The sequence below is a fragment of the Rhinoderma darwinii genome, chromosome 4 (genome assembly GCF_050947455.1).
Source record: "Rhinoderma darwinii isolate aRhiDar2 chromosome 4, aRhiDar2.hap1, whole genome shotgun sequence".
Taxonomy (NCBI): Eukaryota; Metazoa; Chordata; class Amphibia; order Anura; family Rhinodermatidae; genus Rhinoderma; species Rhinoderma darwinii.
Genome location: NC_134690.1, coordinates 27,305,335 through 27,322,609, shown reverse-complemented (window position 1 = coordinate 27,322,609; position 17,275 = coordinate 27,305,335). Strand labels below are relative to the sequence as shown.

Below are 17,275 nucleotides of genomic sequence, written 5' to 3'. Positions count from 1 at the left end.
TACATATATGCCATTTCAGTGTCCGATATATTGTGCCCATCATGTGCCACCGGAGATATACACCCCATAAACTGTAATGTGGGTTCTCCTGGGTACGGCACTACCCTACATGTGGCTGTTATCTACTGCCTGGGCACACGGCAGGGCTCAGAAGGGAAAGAATGAGGGGGATAAACTGTGCGGAGTGCATCAGGGTAAACTAAAATTCAAGGGATGTATGATAAATTCTAAAACACTTTCATACAGAGCCCTGGTTTTTCTGAACATGTGTTGCATTGTTATGTTGTGTCCTTCCTTATCCCCCTCTTTGAGCAGACTCTGCACCTCTTTTGACTTTTTCCCTTCTTGCCGGTTTGGGGAACTTCTCCTGGAAAGTGTTGCCCTGGTACGATGCGTGTGGCCTCGCTCCCAGAAGTACCGGGTGATCCCCTCTGGCCTGTACATCGACGTAGCACGTACGCATTGTACAATGCCATCTGTATGATGTGCACGGCCAGCTTCTTATACAACACCATTGATTTTCGCATGGAGCTGTAGGGCTTCAGGACTTGATCTGACAAGTCCACCGCTCCCATGTACCTATTGTAGTCCAGGATGCAGTCTGGTTTGGGGGTCTCTGTACTGGTACCTCATACAGGTACATGGGTACTGGTGTGGCCATGTATTGTTGTCAATACAAGGACATCTCTCTTGTCTTGCACGTGACACACATATATTGCTGCCAGATTGTGCCCTGCTCTCGCCCCTTCTGAGTGTTTGCCCAAGCAGAGTCTTAGGGAGACCTCTCAGATCTCTTCTAGCAGTGCCGCATGCCGCAGTACTTCTGGAAGCGAGGCACTTGAAGAGTGGGATGCTGGTATAAAAATTATCCAGGTAGAGGTGGTAACCCTGGTCCAGCAGTGGGTGCACCAAATCCCACATTTTTACGCCCTACCTTGCCCTCTTACTCGGCAGGTACTGGCGGACTTGAAGCCTCCCTTTAAAATGTACCAGGGACTCATCAACAGAAATGCGCTTCTCGGTGGTGTATGCTTGGGCACTGAAATGGTCTAATAGGGGTCTCGGTTTATACAAACGGTCAAAACTGGGGTCATCTCGGGGTGGGCACTGCTCATTATCCGTATAATGTAAGACGCAAAGTATTGCGTCATAACGCATCCTGGACATGGCCATGCGGTACATCGGGGTGTGGTATAACATGTCTGTACTCCAGTAGGTCCTAATGGATGGCTTTTCAGAAGCTCCATGTTCAAGAGCAGTCCCCAGAACTTGCCCAACTCTGCTGCTTCTACAGGAGACCACCTGTGGGATTGGGCATAAAATGATGTGGGGTTCTTTGTTATATACTGTTAGGCATATAAATTTGTCTGGGAGACTATAAGCTCTATAAATTCATCCGTGAAAAAATCCATCTCACTGAGCCCTGCCGTATTAAATTTTCCCCCAATGCTGCCCGTGTACTCGGATTTGGGGGTTCATAATTGTCTGGTGTGGTGGTCCAAATGGGGTCACTTCGCTCGGAGGTTTCAACAATTGTGGGGTCACTTCTCTCAGGGGTTTCAACTGTGCTGGAGGTCCTGGGGTGTCTCCTAGGGGACATCACTGGATGAGGAGCTTGATAAATAAAAGAGAGTCTCTCCATCTGACGAGTCTGTGTCAGAGGCAAGGAACACATAGGCCTCTTCAAGAAAAATTACCTTTGGGACATTTTTTATTATTTGTGTCACACGTGTAAATTGTGTGCTTAGGCACGTGTGTTGTGTAAACAGCAAAATGTGTTCTCTTGCACAGGCAGAGCGTGTGTGCTTGACAAAAACAAAATAAAAGTGTTAAGGATCTGCCAGGCTCAGCTTCTGTGTCTACGCCCATAGGTAGTCAGTCTGCACCTGCTTCTATGTCTGTGAGACTGACTCCATCTTCCACCACTCAGGATAGCAGGCTTAGGAGTGGGAGAGCCTATCACAGCCTGGCCAGACGGAGCTAGCTCCCGCCCTCTCTCTATTTATACCTGCCTTTCCTGTTCCTCCTTGCTTGTGATTCTTCTCGTTTGGTTTCCTGGCCCTGCTGCAGCTTCTTGAACTATTTGACCCTGCTTCATATTGACCCTGGCTTACTGACTACTCTTCTGCTCTGCGTTTGGTACCTCGTACACTCCTGGTTTGACTCGGCTCGTTCACCACTCTTGTTGCTCACGGTGTTGCCGTGGGCAACGGCCCCTTTTCCCTTGCTTCTGTGTACCCTTGTCTGTTTGTCTGTCGTGCACTTATTGAGCGTAGGGACCGTCGCCCAGTTGTACCCCGTTGCCTAGGGCGGGTCGTTGCAAGTAGGCAGGGACTGAGTAGATTAGGGCTCACTTGTCTGTTTCCCTACCCCCATCATTACAAAAAGTATACTATTATTAGTACTTTTATTAGTACTACTAGAAGCAATAGACTGCTACCTAAAACTTTTTTTTGTTTTTATAGAACGATTCCCTGACTCTAATACTAGCGGAGATGCTGCAGATAACTAAGTATCTAAACGTTTTTATTTATTTATATATATATATATATATATATATATATATATATATATATATTTATTTTTTTTTTTTTATTTATTTATTTTTTTCTTTTTGTAGAACGAGTGGACTTCCCTGACACTAAATCTAACTAGGGCGAGGGTTCCTAACGCTAAACCTAACTAGATTTTATGTGGACTTCCCTGACACTAAACCTAACTACGGCGACGATTCCCTGTGACTAAACCTAAGTAGATTATTCCGAGCTTTCCTGACACTAAACCTAATTATGGCGACAATTCCCTGTAACTAAACATAACTAGATTATTCCGAGCTTTTCTGAGACTAAACCAAACTACGGCGACGATTCCCTGTAACTATAACTAAACCTAACTAGATTATTCTGAGCTTTCCTGAAACTAAAACTAACTACGGTGACGATTCCCTGACACTAAACCTAACTAGATTATTCCAAACTTCCCTGACGCTAAACCTAACTACAGTGATGGATCCCTAACGCTAAACTTAACTACGGTGACCGATTCCTGACGCTAAAGCTATCTAACTGTGACTGATTCCTGATGCTACATTCCCTGACTCTATACCTAACTACGCTTTTTGACTATTCCCTGACACTAACCCTAATACTAAACTGTCTGCTGACTTTCTAAACTGACTTTTTTTTGTTTTTATTATATTTTACAAAGAAAATTAAAAAAAATTATAATCCCCAGGAACCAAAAAATGTGGCCCCGAAGACTCAAAAGTGGTCAGTGATAGAGATCACTGACCAAAAACGTGGGTGACAAGGAACACAAGGGCAGGAGTGGGAAGTGGATTGAAAGTGGGAAAAGTTTTGTAAACTACACTGCAAGTTTTTTTTTAACATTCTTTTATTTATATTTTCATCAGAAATGTTATACATCAAAACAGAAAATATACGCATCCATCATACATACAGTATATAGCAGTGGAAAACAAAAAGAGAACAAAATAAAGAAAAAATAAAGATAAAATAAAGGTATTATGCATATAACACTTCCATACACAATGTATCGCAGTCTTCTGTTCCAGCAGAAGAAAAGATAATATGATAGACAAAATACATGGATATCAGGAATACATAGCAATACTGACAGTGCATTCAGGACAGTGGGCACAGCGACAATCGGCATCAGAACCATTACACATCACAATGAACTGAGCTCTACACTCCACATCAGAGAGAGGATAAAATATGTAAGCAGAGAGAGAGAACCCACAGCCCATCTACCAGAGCAGACCAAGCAGATCCCCCCCCCTTCCAGCCCAGCCACCTCCCCCACACTACAGGGCATGTGCTCCCTCTGCTGCCAGCTAACGAACCACTCCCTCAATCTGCCATGGAACCCATCCTACACAAACCTTGGGACCTAGGCATAAATCAAATAATCCTCTAACTCACAGAACTCCCTCCATTCCTGCCAGACCAACCCCGCCGACCCTGAGTTCGTGTGATGGGCCTGTGTTGCCTCCTCCATTCTCTGCAGATGCAATATCTCCTGGAACCATTCAGTAATGGTTGGCACGCTACTGGTCTACCATAAACGTGGAATAACCGTGAGTGCTGCAATCAACCGGAAACTAATCAGGGTTTTTGTGTATCTTTTGACCGCTCCGGGGAGCATGGAGAGTAGCAATACCTCCGGGGTATTGGGAAGCCCCTGACCTGTGATCTTGTGTATCAGGTCCACTACGGTAGACCCGAATGTGTTGATTAACGGGCATCCCCACCAGATGTGTAACATAGTTTCACCCGCCCTGCTACACCGCCAACATTCATCAGGTACCGTCCGATGAAAGGAGTGAAGCAATGCTGGAACCCTATACTACCTAGACAATATCTTGTAATTAGTTTCCTGGGCTTTACAAGAGATAGAGAATCTATGGCACAGGGCAAATGCTTTCGACCAGTCAGCCGGCGACGGGGGCGAAGTAAGCTCCCTCTCCCATCCCTTCACAAAGGATGCAGGAACATCATTACGTAAGTCCTGTAAAAAATTGTAAATGAGGGAGATAGTTCTAACTGGGGGAGATGAAGCAACACATAACTGCTCCAGCGCTGTCAGGTCCCTATGCATAGACAGCCTCGTCTTATTAGCAGTGTAGAAATGTTGCATCCTCAAAAAATCCCACCGCCCAACCAGTAATCTCTCCAGTTCCGGGACAAGCGCCTCAAAAGACTTCAGACCCCGACTCGTCCAGAAACCCCCAATCCACCCGATCAAAGGCCTTCTCCGCATCCAGCGACAAGAGCATACATGGAATGCTACTCTCCTTCATGTGATGAATCAGGGAGAAGGTCTTAAGCGTATTATCTCTGGCTTCGCGCCTTGGGACAAAACACACTTGATCCGGGTGAATCAGCGACCCCAGGAACCTAGCCAGTCTACTCGCTATCAGCTTTGCATACATCTTAGCGTCCGTGTTGATGAGAGAGATTGGCCTATAGCTCGCACAATGTTGCGGATCCCTACCCTCTTTTGGGATGACCGTGATATGTGCCTGCAAAAATGAATCCGGAAACCACGCCTGGTCCGATATGGAATTAAACGACTCGTGCAACGACGGGACCAACTCCTCTGCTAATGACTTATATAAAAACGCCGTGTACCCATCTAGCCCCGGACTCTTCCCGACTGTCAAAGCTTTAATAACCTGCATTAACTCCTCTCTCGTGAATGGCAAATTCAGAACCAGAGCCTCATCTTGAGACAACCGAGGCAACGCTGTGTCCCTAATATACTCCGATAGAGAGGGCAGCGGTTCGGGAGGAACATTACCCAAAGTAGGAGAGGGCAGGTTATAAAGCGATGAATAGTACGCACAAAAGGACGATGCTATATCCTCCGTCTTGATCACCAACTCCCCCGCCTCAGTTCGTATAGAGGGTATAAAGGAAGTCGCCCCCCGCCAACGCATTGCTCTCGCCAACGCCCTCCCCGCCTTATTACCCCAATCATAATATTAGCGGGAACAAACCTGACGTAGCCGAGCTACACTGCAAGTTTTTTATGGAAATTAAACTGCACTGCTTCACGCCACAACCTCTCAACGATTCTCAAACTCCAACAGAGAGCGGGTGCGGCAGGATCTGAGGTCACAGAAGGAAATTGTGTATGCGATCGCTGCTCTTGGTCAGTTGTCACTGACCAATAGCAGTGATCGTGGAGGTGGGACCACTACGATTGATCCCTGCTCACTGGGCTGTGATAGCCTGCTGTCAGAAACAGCAGGCATCACTGCTCGATGAAACGCCGGGGTAAAATGACGATGTGTTTTCCCCAGAACGTACTATTCCGGCGCGACGGAATAGCGCGTCGCTGAGCGCGAAGGGGTCTTTCTGGTTCAAGAGACAACTTTTAAGGTAAATTGAGGTCATTTTTGGCATGGACAACGACCTATACTGAGGCACAGGCATCATCATGTTCTGGCTGGTGAGGCCCCAAAAGTACAAAAAGATTGAGGAGCCTTGTTCAGGGAAAAGTAAAAATACGAATTATTTTTTTACTTGACAGCGATCAATTCGGTTTTTGTCCTTTCACTTTTTCAACTTAGACATGCAGGAGTTCCAGCATTGGAATAGTCTTGGCAATACTTCGCACATGCAACTTTTTGCCCCAGAAAAATATATATTATTTTTCAAAAAAAGTGTCCAAAATTGTCATCATTTACAATAACGTGCATTTGCTTTAATATAAAATTTGAATTACTCATTGGAAACACTCATCCTATCCAACCAAACAGGACATGGACCACGGTTGTAGAAGTAATGAATGTGCACTGAGTAATATAATGTCGACAATTACAAAAAGTAGGGATGTTAAGATTGCTCCGTCTGCACCAGAAGATTGCAGAGGCCTAGGGCTCTGTATACTGAATTGTGCAATTAAGTCGTTTTATAATTCTCCTAATTTTTACTAATAGCTGGTATTGATTGGGTTATTATGCGTGTACCAATGGATGAAGAACTGATGGCCATTCAATGTATTCTGTGCTAAAGATCTCATCTCCAGAAAAACTTATTCCAGTGTTTTTATAAAATTTCTTTGACTTTTCAATTCCCTCGTGTTCTTCTTTGAGAAGACCCCCCCCCCTTCTTTTATGTCCAGCATCCTCCTCCATCTTGTTTCACTGGATGCAGTCTTTTTACTATAGGATGTGCAGGTGTTTAGCTCTGCTGTTTTTGTTTTCCACTGCTTGTCTGTCTAGTGCCCCATCAATCCTCAGCTTGACGTTTCTCGATAATCCTCCGTCAACCTAGCCTATTTTCTTTTGATCCGGAAAAAGTACCTGTGATCCTAAACCTTGACCTGTTCATCATCCTGAACCAATACTATGACCTCAACCTTCTAAACCTTATTGGGGGTTTTGCAATCTCAAGCATTTATAGTGGCTCCATACAATATGTCATAAATGCCTGATAGTTGTAAACCCCACCTATCGATAGATCGGGGGTATCCTGACTCTTTTGCAGATGCAAAGTTCCATTGAAGCCGAGGCAAGAAATGGCAATTGGGGACAAATTGAATCAGTAAACAAGGATCAGGATATGCTCAATCAGGCATTTTTGGCAACTGTGGATATGCCATAAATGCTTAAGATGAGAATACTTCTTTAAATCTCTGCCTATGACCTTGAGCTCTGTTTGAATATATTTGGTCCGTGCACAATCGGTCATAACAGAAGATTAGCTGAAGTTAAAAGTAAATGATGTAATCCCATGTCAACTCAAGGCCTCATGCACACGACCGCAGCCATGTGCACGGCCGTGATTTTTGGGTCGGCCGGCTGCGGACTGTCAGCCGCGAGCCGCCTCAAATCACGGGACATGCACATGGCCGTGGCCATTATTTTCAATGAGCCCGGACCGCAGAAAACAGTCGTAATAAGACAGGTCCGTTCTTTCTGCGGTGCGGGCTCCCGGGCCATGCACGGACCGTAAAAACTACGGTCGTGTGCATGGCCCCATAGAAATGAATGGGTCCGCAATTCTCCCGTGGATTTTCGGGGAAATTGCGACCGCAAAAGCACGTTCGTATGCATGGGGCCTATGTTTTAAGAGGTATCAGTTTGTCTTCACACCATGTCCATTCAATTGTCTTGTTTTTACAATGATAAAAATTTCAAGAAAACGGATCAGTTGTAGCAATAATTACAATTGAAAACTGTTAATTTTTCTGGGTTTAACACAATGGCAGGATGTCCAGTTCTCCGTCCACTGTTTTGGTTTTTCTTTACATTATAATTGATGGAAGCAGAGATGAAATAAATAAGTAAATTAATACATTTTGTCACATCTGTTTACTTTTAAAGGTGTTGTCTCATCAGAGACCATCCCCTTCAGAATGCGGCTACCGCAGCAATCAGATATTTTTTTCCTGGCACCCCTGACAAACTGCTGATTTTGCGCGGGAAACTTTGTCGACTCGAATAACTCCCCTGCAGCGGCCATTCATGTGCAATACATGGACGGCACCAGTCTGCTTTTCTCCATTCTGGCTCATAGATGGTGGTCCCGAGCGGGGGACCAATCTCAATGATCTCCATGTGTCCTAAATAGGGCAATATGGGTTTTTTAGGAGACAACCCTTTTACAGATAACCTTATAAATGTGAAAAACGTTTTCTATGCCGAGATAGGATTGATCAAAATCTGAGGGTGATTTACTCCTCTTCACGTAACTGCCACTATTTTAAGCCAACAAAATCTTATGTTGTTTGGCTAATAGTAACGCTCAAACAATATACTGGACTCATACTTTCGAGTCCAGTGTATTCATGAGGGAGAACGCTCTTCCCGCCTCTCCGAACAGTGATTGTTGGTTGTCTGCTGTGTATCTGCATACATAGCTGCTCATTAATCACCGCCAAGATGGATGGCGAGAGGCGGTGGAAACGCTCCCCTCTCGAATACACCGGACCCATAACTGTGAATTCGGTATATGGTTTGATTGCTTCTATTCGCCAAACAGTACAATATATTTGTGTGCCGTTTTAGCTAATAGGAGAATGAACCTGCCCCTTTAATAGCTTGCCCTTACCTAGTCTGCATATTGGGATGACTGGTCCGTTTACGCCTTTTTTCTGTAACACTCCATATACTCTTTTTGGAAAAACTTTTGTTCAAAATGGACTCCCATTGAAAAGTATACCGAAAACACTGTCTTTTATTGACCATATGATAAACCAGAGAAACAGAGTCCATATATATCAATGTATGAAAAAACTAAACATCTTTATTGAAAAAAATACAATAAAATACATTAAATGACAAAGACAGAGAATCTAAAAATAAATCCTTGTACGGATCACAAATGTATACATTGACCCCTTGAGAAAGCTACGGGCGAAACGCGCGTCGGGGCGCTATCCTATACCGCTGGGTCACACTCAACCTCCCATACATGGGTAAGTGCATACATTGGATCTAAATTTTGGCTTTTTGCCATTTCTCCAGGCACTAATTACTTACCTTTTAGTCACTATAGGCCTTTTCAGAGTTAGGCAATTGTCTTTCTTCACACAACTTATACTTTGACATTATTTCTATTTCGATGCACCCCATGTTGGAGCTACATTGAGTTATAAGAACTGTGTATACTATCAGTGTATTATTAAATATATATATAGACTCAATGTATACATTTGTGATCCGTACAAGGATTTATTTTCAATAAAGATGTTTAGTTTTTTCATACATTGATATATATGGACTCTGTTTCTCTGATTTATCATATATTGTTAGAGTCCTTATCTCTAATTTTCCATATGGGTGGTTGAGTGTTTTTGTCCTGTGAGACATCCCGTCTAATTAACTTTTATTGACCATAGTTGACTTTTATTTTAGATTGTTTCTGACTTTTGTTATAATCATTTTCAAACTCTATAGGATACCGTATACAGCCTCAAATATATTATTGAATTGGTATTGCCATCTTGTCAAGTTATGGCATATCACTAGGATGTGCCAAACCATCATTATCGGCGGGGGTCCGACCTCTGGCACCTCCATCGATTACGCAATTACGTGAACATATGGAACGAGGTCCCTTAAGCTTTTTCCGTGCACATCAGCACTCCTGTCTACCCACTGTCTACTCATTCAATTGAATGGGGCTCTGTGTAAGTTCTTTGCACCGTGGGTGGCCGGGAGTTGTGCTGTGAAGGAGCTGCAGTATTAAACTAGCGCTTCGGCCACTTCGTTCTGATTATCCGTGGGGGTCCCAGCCCTCAGACCTCCGCTGATCAGGAAGTGGTGTATATCCTAATGATATGCCATGAAGGGAATACCCTTTGAAATGTAGAGTGTATGGACTTTTGCAGTAGATATGAATATGATGAAGTTGTAATATTTCCTGGTTCGTTGATGACTTGATGAAATCCTCTGCTGTAGGTCTTTCAGACATGTTCTATGTAACTTTTATTGCCCTATACTTAAACGTTGCTTTAACGAGACCCTCCTCCCCCATTGGCTTTATTGATCACTGCTAAATATATAAGCATAAGACATCCATGATTGAAATTGCGGTGAGCGGTATTTATGAATAAAAATAGAGCAGGCATACGACTATACAGCCATGTTGTTTCATAGTCTCCTTTTTACCCAGCTAAAAATAAAATTTGCATACCTAGCAGATTATGATCCTTGACTGAGAAAATCATAAGCCAAGAATGTAAAAAAAATAATGGCATAGTACACGGCATTTTATATTATAGGGTATAAAAGTTGTTTTATGAACTTTGTACAAATATTTCTATTTTTAAGAGGGGGGAGTCTAGAAGCCATTTTCCCCAGACATGGTCTGTAGAATATGAATGTATAAGATTGTAGGCCAAGTAACGGGGTGAAATGGGGTGTTGTGAATACAGTCCCTATTCATGTCGTGTTTATTACCCTGTTCATAGTGCTATTGGTATCTCCAGAACATTGAGTCTTTTTGCTTTTCTCGTATACATGGATTTTATTTTTCCTTGTGACATTTGACACTAAATAAAAAGCCTCTGAACTACACTGAGCTCTCCTCAAATGCTGGTCAACAGGGTCCAATAAAAAACACCCCTTATATTGAATTCTTCACTGCCGTACACAACCAGTTTAGAAGAACATAGCATAGGTTAAAGGGGTTGGCCGTTTTGGACGTTTGCAGCAGTGATCAATCGATCACTGCAGATCTGGCTTCTCTAATCCCCAGCAATCAGGGAACGATCACATACATTGGATCCTTGTTACATACGCACATTTATTTTGGGAACTAAGATGCTTAGCTAGAACAAGTGTATATCCACCTTTGAACACCTATTTACAGTTTGCAAAAGTTGCATTACTTGTACTGATTTTGATTTTATATTCTACTATAGCTGCATGCCAAATTCTGAAGCCTTTAGAGCTGAAATCTCGCAGCATTCTTTGGTCTGGTTATTTGCATTCTGGAAAGCATCATCTTTACACCAGGTACTATATAGTAATCTAATGCGGGAAAAAACGAACTATACCACTGCATTATTGGAGCTGTTAGGGGGCGTGTCTGTCAACTGGTTTGTTGACTGTTTCTAATAGCAACCAGCATCTCCGAATGCAGCTCCGGACTATAATACAGGCAGTACAAAATAAGTAATATATTTTAAGAATCTAGTTAGATAATTTTTGTATATACCCTGTAAGACGGTTTTCAAAGGTGAACAATCCCTTTAAAAGGGTTACCTGTCATGAGATGTGGTCGCTGCAGGGTAAATGTATTAAATGGCAGCCATTTAGATGAAGGGTTGTTCATTTAATACGTGGGCGGCTCAAGCAAGCAAGAACGGTAGCTGCTTTAACGGTAGCTGCTCTCCTTTCCAGCTCATAGAGGGAGGTCCAGAGCGGAGGACGCCCCCTCTATGACATCCATCTGCTGTATTAGGGCAGAGGGACCGGTGTTATCGTTACGATACAACCCCTTTACAGAAATAAAGGACTGTTAAAGAATTATTTCATGTTCTATAGATTTCTTCTGGAAATCAATGGCAAAATTAGTTCCTTTCTTTCTATAAAAAAGTATTTTATTGAAGTATTAGCTCGTTTGCAATTTCTTTATTCTCTACCACCGAGGTTTAGTCTTTAGTTAAGCCATTCGGGTTTTCTTTATGAAATGTCAAAGGAAGTCATCAGTTACGATTTATAAGCATAGGAAGTCTAGCTGCTAGCCATTCTTGGAATACGGTATTTGGCAATGAGTCTTATAACACGACATAAGGAAGGTCCAGGATGAGCCTGGCATTGAAGTAGCATTAGAAGTCTATAAAGTTTTTGAATAGTACCCAACAGAAATTGGCAGATGGTAAACGCGGTGATTCAAAGCCGTTTCCCATTGGCTTCACATCAGAACCTTAACTGGGGGCTGGACAGTGCTATAGGTAAGATGTAGTAACCACAAAACCCGGGAACGTGTGAGTGAGTGTGCTATATCTATGGAGATACAGAATCGAAAGTGTTCCTCCGAGTTGTAAGGAGGGGGTGATAAAGCAATGTAAACACCCAGCCAACATCTCTGCTGCTTGAGTAAAACATCCTGGGGTCTTTCATGCAGAAATCCAGGATATAAGCTCGTTCATTGCACATATGGCCAAAGCTTCGACAGCCTCCGTAAATGGGATAGATACTGCTCGGGGAGTTCGGGACGGAATATGATACTAAACATGATTTCCGCAACAAACCTTAAAGCTTTAAAAGAGATTAATTTAGCCGGAGCTTCTGTAACATGTCTTCAAGCATTTAGAATCTAACATTGTGATTCCAGAGGATATCTAAGGTGAAAAATTGTTTGTAGAAGTTAAACATAACCAGCGATATTGCGGTCGAAGCGAAAGGTACCATTGGCCTATTTTATCAAGAGCCAGAAATTGTATAATAAGAGTCTTTCAGTAAGGAAAAAAATGTAAGTATAAAAACACAAAAATGCCACCCAGCTGGTAGAGATCTTCCTAATTTTTACCTGATTGTATTTCTCTCGAAATATGGCAGGGCCCTCGTAAATTTTCGACATGAACTGCATTTTTGTTGCCAATTTCCATATCCTTTTAAAAGTGCTGAAGCGTGCATTTGCTATTTATGTTTGCAGTAGACTGAGTACACTTTTACTATTTGTGGTTTGAAAAATTGGAAACAACCAAACAGTGTTGCTATGGTCTAAAAAAAATAAATTTTAAACAGCTGTGGGACAGTATTTTTAGATTGGTAACAGTTCTTTTCTGAAGACCGCGTTTTGTCTATTACCAGAAGCTGCGTTCATTCTTAATCTGGGGCCTATTGTCTTCCGCTGACTGAGATGTCCCTAATAGAGTGTTAAAATGACCACATTCACTGCTTTCTACTGTATCTCGTGGGTTTTTTTTTTTTTTCTTCTTACTACACAAGTGAAATAAAAGGATTATGGTAGTTTTAAAGTGAATGCCCTCCACATAAGGGGGTTGTCCAACTATTAAATATTACATTTCTATGTTAAATCAGGTCAAAATATATTGCTGTCACAAACATGGTATGGTGCCCCCTGGTGTCATTTTGATTCCGGATAGGTCATCAGTATATGATCTGTGGGGGTGCAACAACCGGACACTGCACCGATCAGCTGCTCTGGCTGCCTCCAGGCAACAGACGTCCATGCTGGAAGCAGATGGCTTTGGTCACGGAATAGAGGCCACGCTCCAGTGCATATGTGCGACCTGCCGCTCCATTCATTGTCTATGGGACTGCCGGAGGTTGCCGAGCACTGCACTCGGCCAACTCCGGCAGTCCCTTCGACAGTGAATGGGGCAGCAGTGCGCATGCGCGTCCTGCCACTCCATTCAGGGAACGGGTCCCTTGTTCTCGTGATCGGTGGGAGTTCCAGCGGTTGTACTCTCACTGATCAAAATGTTATGATCTATCCTGTGGTTAGGGGGTAACATTTAATATTGGGAAAACCCCTTTAATGTGTCCAGGGCCCGTGGTCCACATACTCAGTGGCCCAGTTCCACGGCCCAGATCCCCTTGTGCACTGGAAGTGGTTTGAATCCTGCTATTGTGGAGGCCAGATAATAAGAATCGGCGCAATAAGTGCATCTTCTGCTCATCGGTACTGGACACATTAAAGGGACATTCGATGAGGGAATGCAAAGACCATCAGCATTTGCTTGATATGGACTAAATATAAATTATTTTTCCCATTTAGTCCCTTGCCTAATAAAACGCATTTTGGATGTAGCGTTAGGGCTATACATACATTAAGTGCATTATCGATATATTCTTTTTATATTTTTGCATCTAAAATGAAAAATTTCCTACCGTTTTGTGTCTACACCTGCTTTGCAGACCTATATGTTTCCATGGTCATAGACAACCCTGAATAGTCTGATCCTGTAGTCATACTCGCTTCCATTTGTCCCCTACCTCTTCCTAACATACATTTGGTATATTAGCAGAAAGTAGGGGACGTATAGAACTGAGTAAGGCCCCATGCACACGACTGCGCCCGTAATCACGGCCCACCATTGCGGGCATGGCCGTCCGCATTTTCGGGCCGTTCTCCCATACAAAGTAAAATACGTAAAACACGAAAAAACGGACATGCTCTATAATTCCCGGCACAGTTCTGCGGCACGGACACCCATCCATAGCGATACGGAAAGGTGCCCGCGGCCAATAGAACTGAATGGGTGTACGCAAAACCGCGGACTGTGTTACGGTCCGCGCTTTTACGGTCATGTGCATGGGGCCTAAGATTGCAGGATCAAACTACACAGGGTTTGTTTGTTGTCTGTAACCATGGAGATGTACCTGCATAGGTGCTGTAGAAACAAAAGGATAGGAAATGTTTAACTTTGCAAATTAAATTTATTTTTCATTTTAGATACATTGCAGCGATAACAAAAAATTTGTTGCAAAAGTGTACATCACCTTCATTTTTTGTAAAAAAAATTTAGCTTAAAAAAAATATTTCCCCTGTAAGGGGAAACTTTTAGGAGCAGCCGGTTTTCTTTTCAAGGCCACTAGTGGTTATTAACATCTAGGTCCCATTAAAGCAGCCATATAGCGTTCCGAAAAGTGTATAGTGTTTTTTAACGGCCACCATAAAAAGGGCGTTCATGTAGTCATTATAAGGGTCTGATTCAGCGAGACATGACATGGTAAGGGGCCCGCATGAATTACATAAGTTTCTGCTTATGGAGCTGTTATTAAATTCTATAAGACTATATACATTTGCTCCCCCTAGTGGTGGCTGCAGGCAGATAGAATTTTGGCTGTACAAAGGAATACAGGATTTGGAGTTCTGCTTTAGAAAAATAAAGCCCAGACAACTACAAATATATATCAGCAAAATAATTAGCACCGAATGCCGGCCCTAAAAATGAAGTGATCATAGTTGTAGATATACTTTTATTGTATATGATATCAATTTGTGTCCATAACCATGCGCATTAAAATTGTGTACAAATTAACAAATATTTTATTTCTTGGTATGACGTTTATGTTCCTGGACAGGGAGATAAAATGGGCAATTTGTACTAAAATAAATGCAAACAGGCCAAAATCCTCGTGGGAAGGTGAACTTTTTAAAGACTGCCTGAGGTTTTCCTAAGTAAATCGGTTCCATTAAAATTCAAAACACTTCTGAGCAATGGGCCAGTCCAACTGGAGGGAAAAAGAGCAAAAAGAAAACATAACATTTTGAAATAAAACAAACAGACGATCCCACAAATTCTGGGATTAGAGATGGGTGGTCATTTGAAGAATTTATTTTTCGACTGATGAATTTAGTACTAAAGCTCTATTTTGGAAACGGTTTTTAAACGGAGTACGTGTGGCTTTGTGATCTGACAACAGGCTTGTGACCAAATATCATGGGTTGGTTTTATATTTCAGGCTCGTGTTTGCTGACATATAATATGAATTGTTTGGGGCCCTCAAACTATTTAAAGGGGTTGTCCACTTTAGAAAACCCATTTACTATATTAGGGGAGTCGGCATCAATGTTCCTGTAAACGATTCACTGGAAAGCCAGTTGATTCGAATGCCAGAAGAACATTTCCAATACCATTTAACCAGACATTACATAACCAATACAATATTGAAATTTCACCTTGCATGTAACTGGCCTGTATTATTTACCATGATGCAGGACATTTTTCTTAGTCTTGTTTGGATTCAGGCCTTTTTACACCGGCCAATTATCGGGCAATCGAGCGTTCATAGGGGAGCGATCAGCCGATGAACGAGCAAACACTCATCGGCTGATTGTATCATTTTAAATGCAGAAAATATTATCATTGTCGGCAGCACATTTCCCTATGTAAACCGGGAGATGGACTGCCGACATGGTAGAAATGTATGGGGACAACTGATCGGAGTAGCGAGCGCTCGTCCCCATACTAGCTCCTTGTGAAAGGAGCAAATGAGCGCCGATCAACGAGCTCTCTCGGTCATCGGCGCTCTTTTTCACGGCCCACATCGTGCCGTGTAATATCATTTTTGGGTTTGGAAATCCTGCCCACTCCCCCCACTAAAGTCACAAATCTGATGTCATGGCCCAAGGACAAGGTCTTGCTACAGAATACCGATCACCTCTCCTGACATGTCTATTCACTATGAAATAATGCTGGAACATGTTTTCTGAGAACTCTGTGTTCTGCCGTTCCTCTGTTATTCCTTGTAGAGTTTTATGAATAAATTGACAACTGGGTGTTAACATTCCCCTTGTTAAGTTACTAGTTGGGGGTGTGTCCCTACACATTCTCACGCTGTCAGCTCTGATTGGACATTGACAGTCTGTGTAGGGACACACCCCCAACTAGTAACACCCAGTTGTCAATGTATTCATACATTTCTAGGAGGAATCACAGAGGAATATCAAAATGAAGAGTTCTAAGAAAAGATGCTCCAGAATATTTATTTTATGGGGAATCCGATTATTTACTAAAACAGACACGTCAGGAGGGGTGACAGGTCCTTTTTATGTAAGGGTCATTACGTACCATGTATGATTCTTTCCTGCCTTTTCTCATAATAACAAGAGCACAGGGAGTTCTGACTCTCACTGTATATTTTATATTTTTTCCTATGGATTCTACCACATACCAAATTTGAAAGTAGGTCACATTATGTATTTTTTTATTTTCTAAAGTGGAATTTAACAAAAGTTGACACTCATCCTGACCGACTACGTCCATTATGGTGGAGGAGACTTGGCTATAACTCTGGTCTGGACTACTGTACCCAATAAATTTGATATGTGACTCTTCTCCCTTCACCTCTTTTTTTTCTAACTTGTCCTTCCACCTCTTCAGTCTTCTCCTTCTCTTCTTCCTTACCCTCCCTCAGTCTTCCGCTCTTTATTTTTCTTCTTTCCTCACTTCTTTCTCATGCAGCAGTTTCTTTAAATCCTTTAGAGCAATCACATATTTTTTTATAAAAATGTCTTCAATGTTTTAAAAATATTTGAAATCTGTCCTGTTTTTGTCCAGTCGAAAAAAGCATAAATTTAACATCACCCCCAGATCATGTACGATTACTAGAAGACTTACCGGCTGTCAATCTTGTGAGCAGGACCCTTGACCAAGACCGAGGATTACAGCAAATCCTTATACACTGTAATCTTTCTGTGCACACCAGGAGTTTCCGACTCCAGATTTTTCATATTTGATGGTCCCGATAAAGTTAGCCTTCTATAAACACTTGAATGTCTGCAGCTGTCACCTCGATGTGGAATAACATGGATACATT

The 17,275-nt window shown here is 42.5% G+C and overlaps 1 protein-coding gene across 6 annotated transcripts in view; it reads left to right on the top strand.

Annotated features, from left to right (window-relative positions):
- SUPT3H (SPT3 homolog, SAGA and STAGA complex component) overlaps positions 1–17,275 on the top strand; it is a 449,050-nt gene that overhangs the window by 163,637 nt on the left and 268,138 nt on the right. Inside the window, exon 2 of one of the 6 annotated variants that reach the window (XM_075860948.1) lies at positions 10,900–10,993. The exons of the other annotated variants lie outside the window; for them this stretch is intronic. The gene's annotated coding sequence lies outside the window, so the exon portion shown is untranslated. The remainder of the gene's footprint in view (positions 1–10,899; positions 10,994–17,275) is intronic. 6 annotated transcript variants of the gene reach the window in all.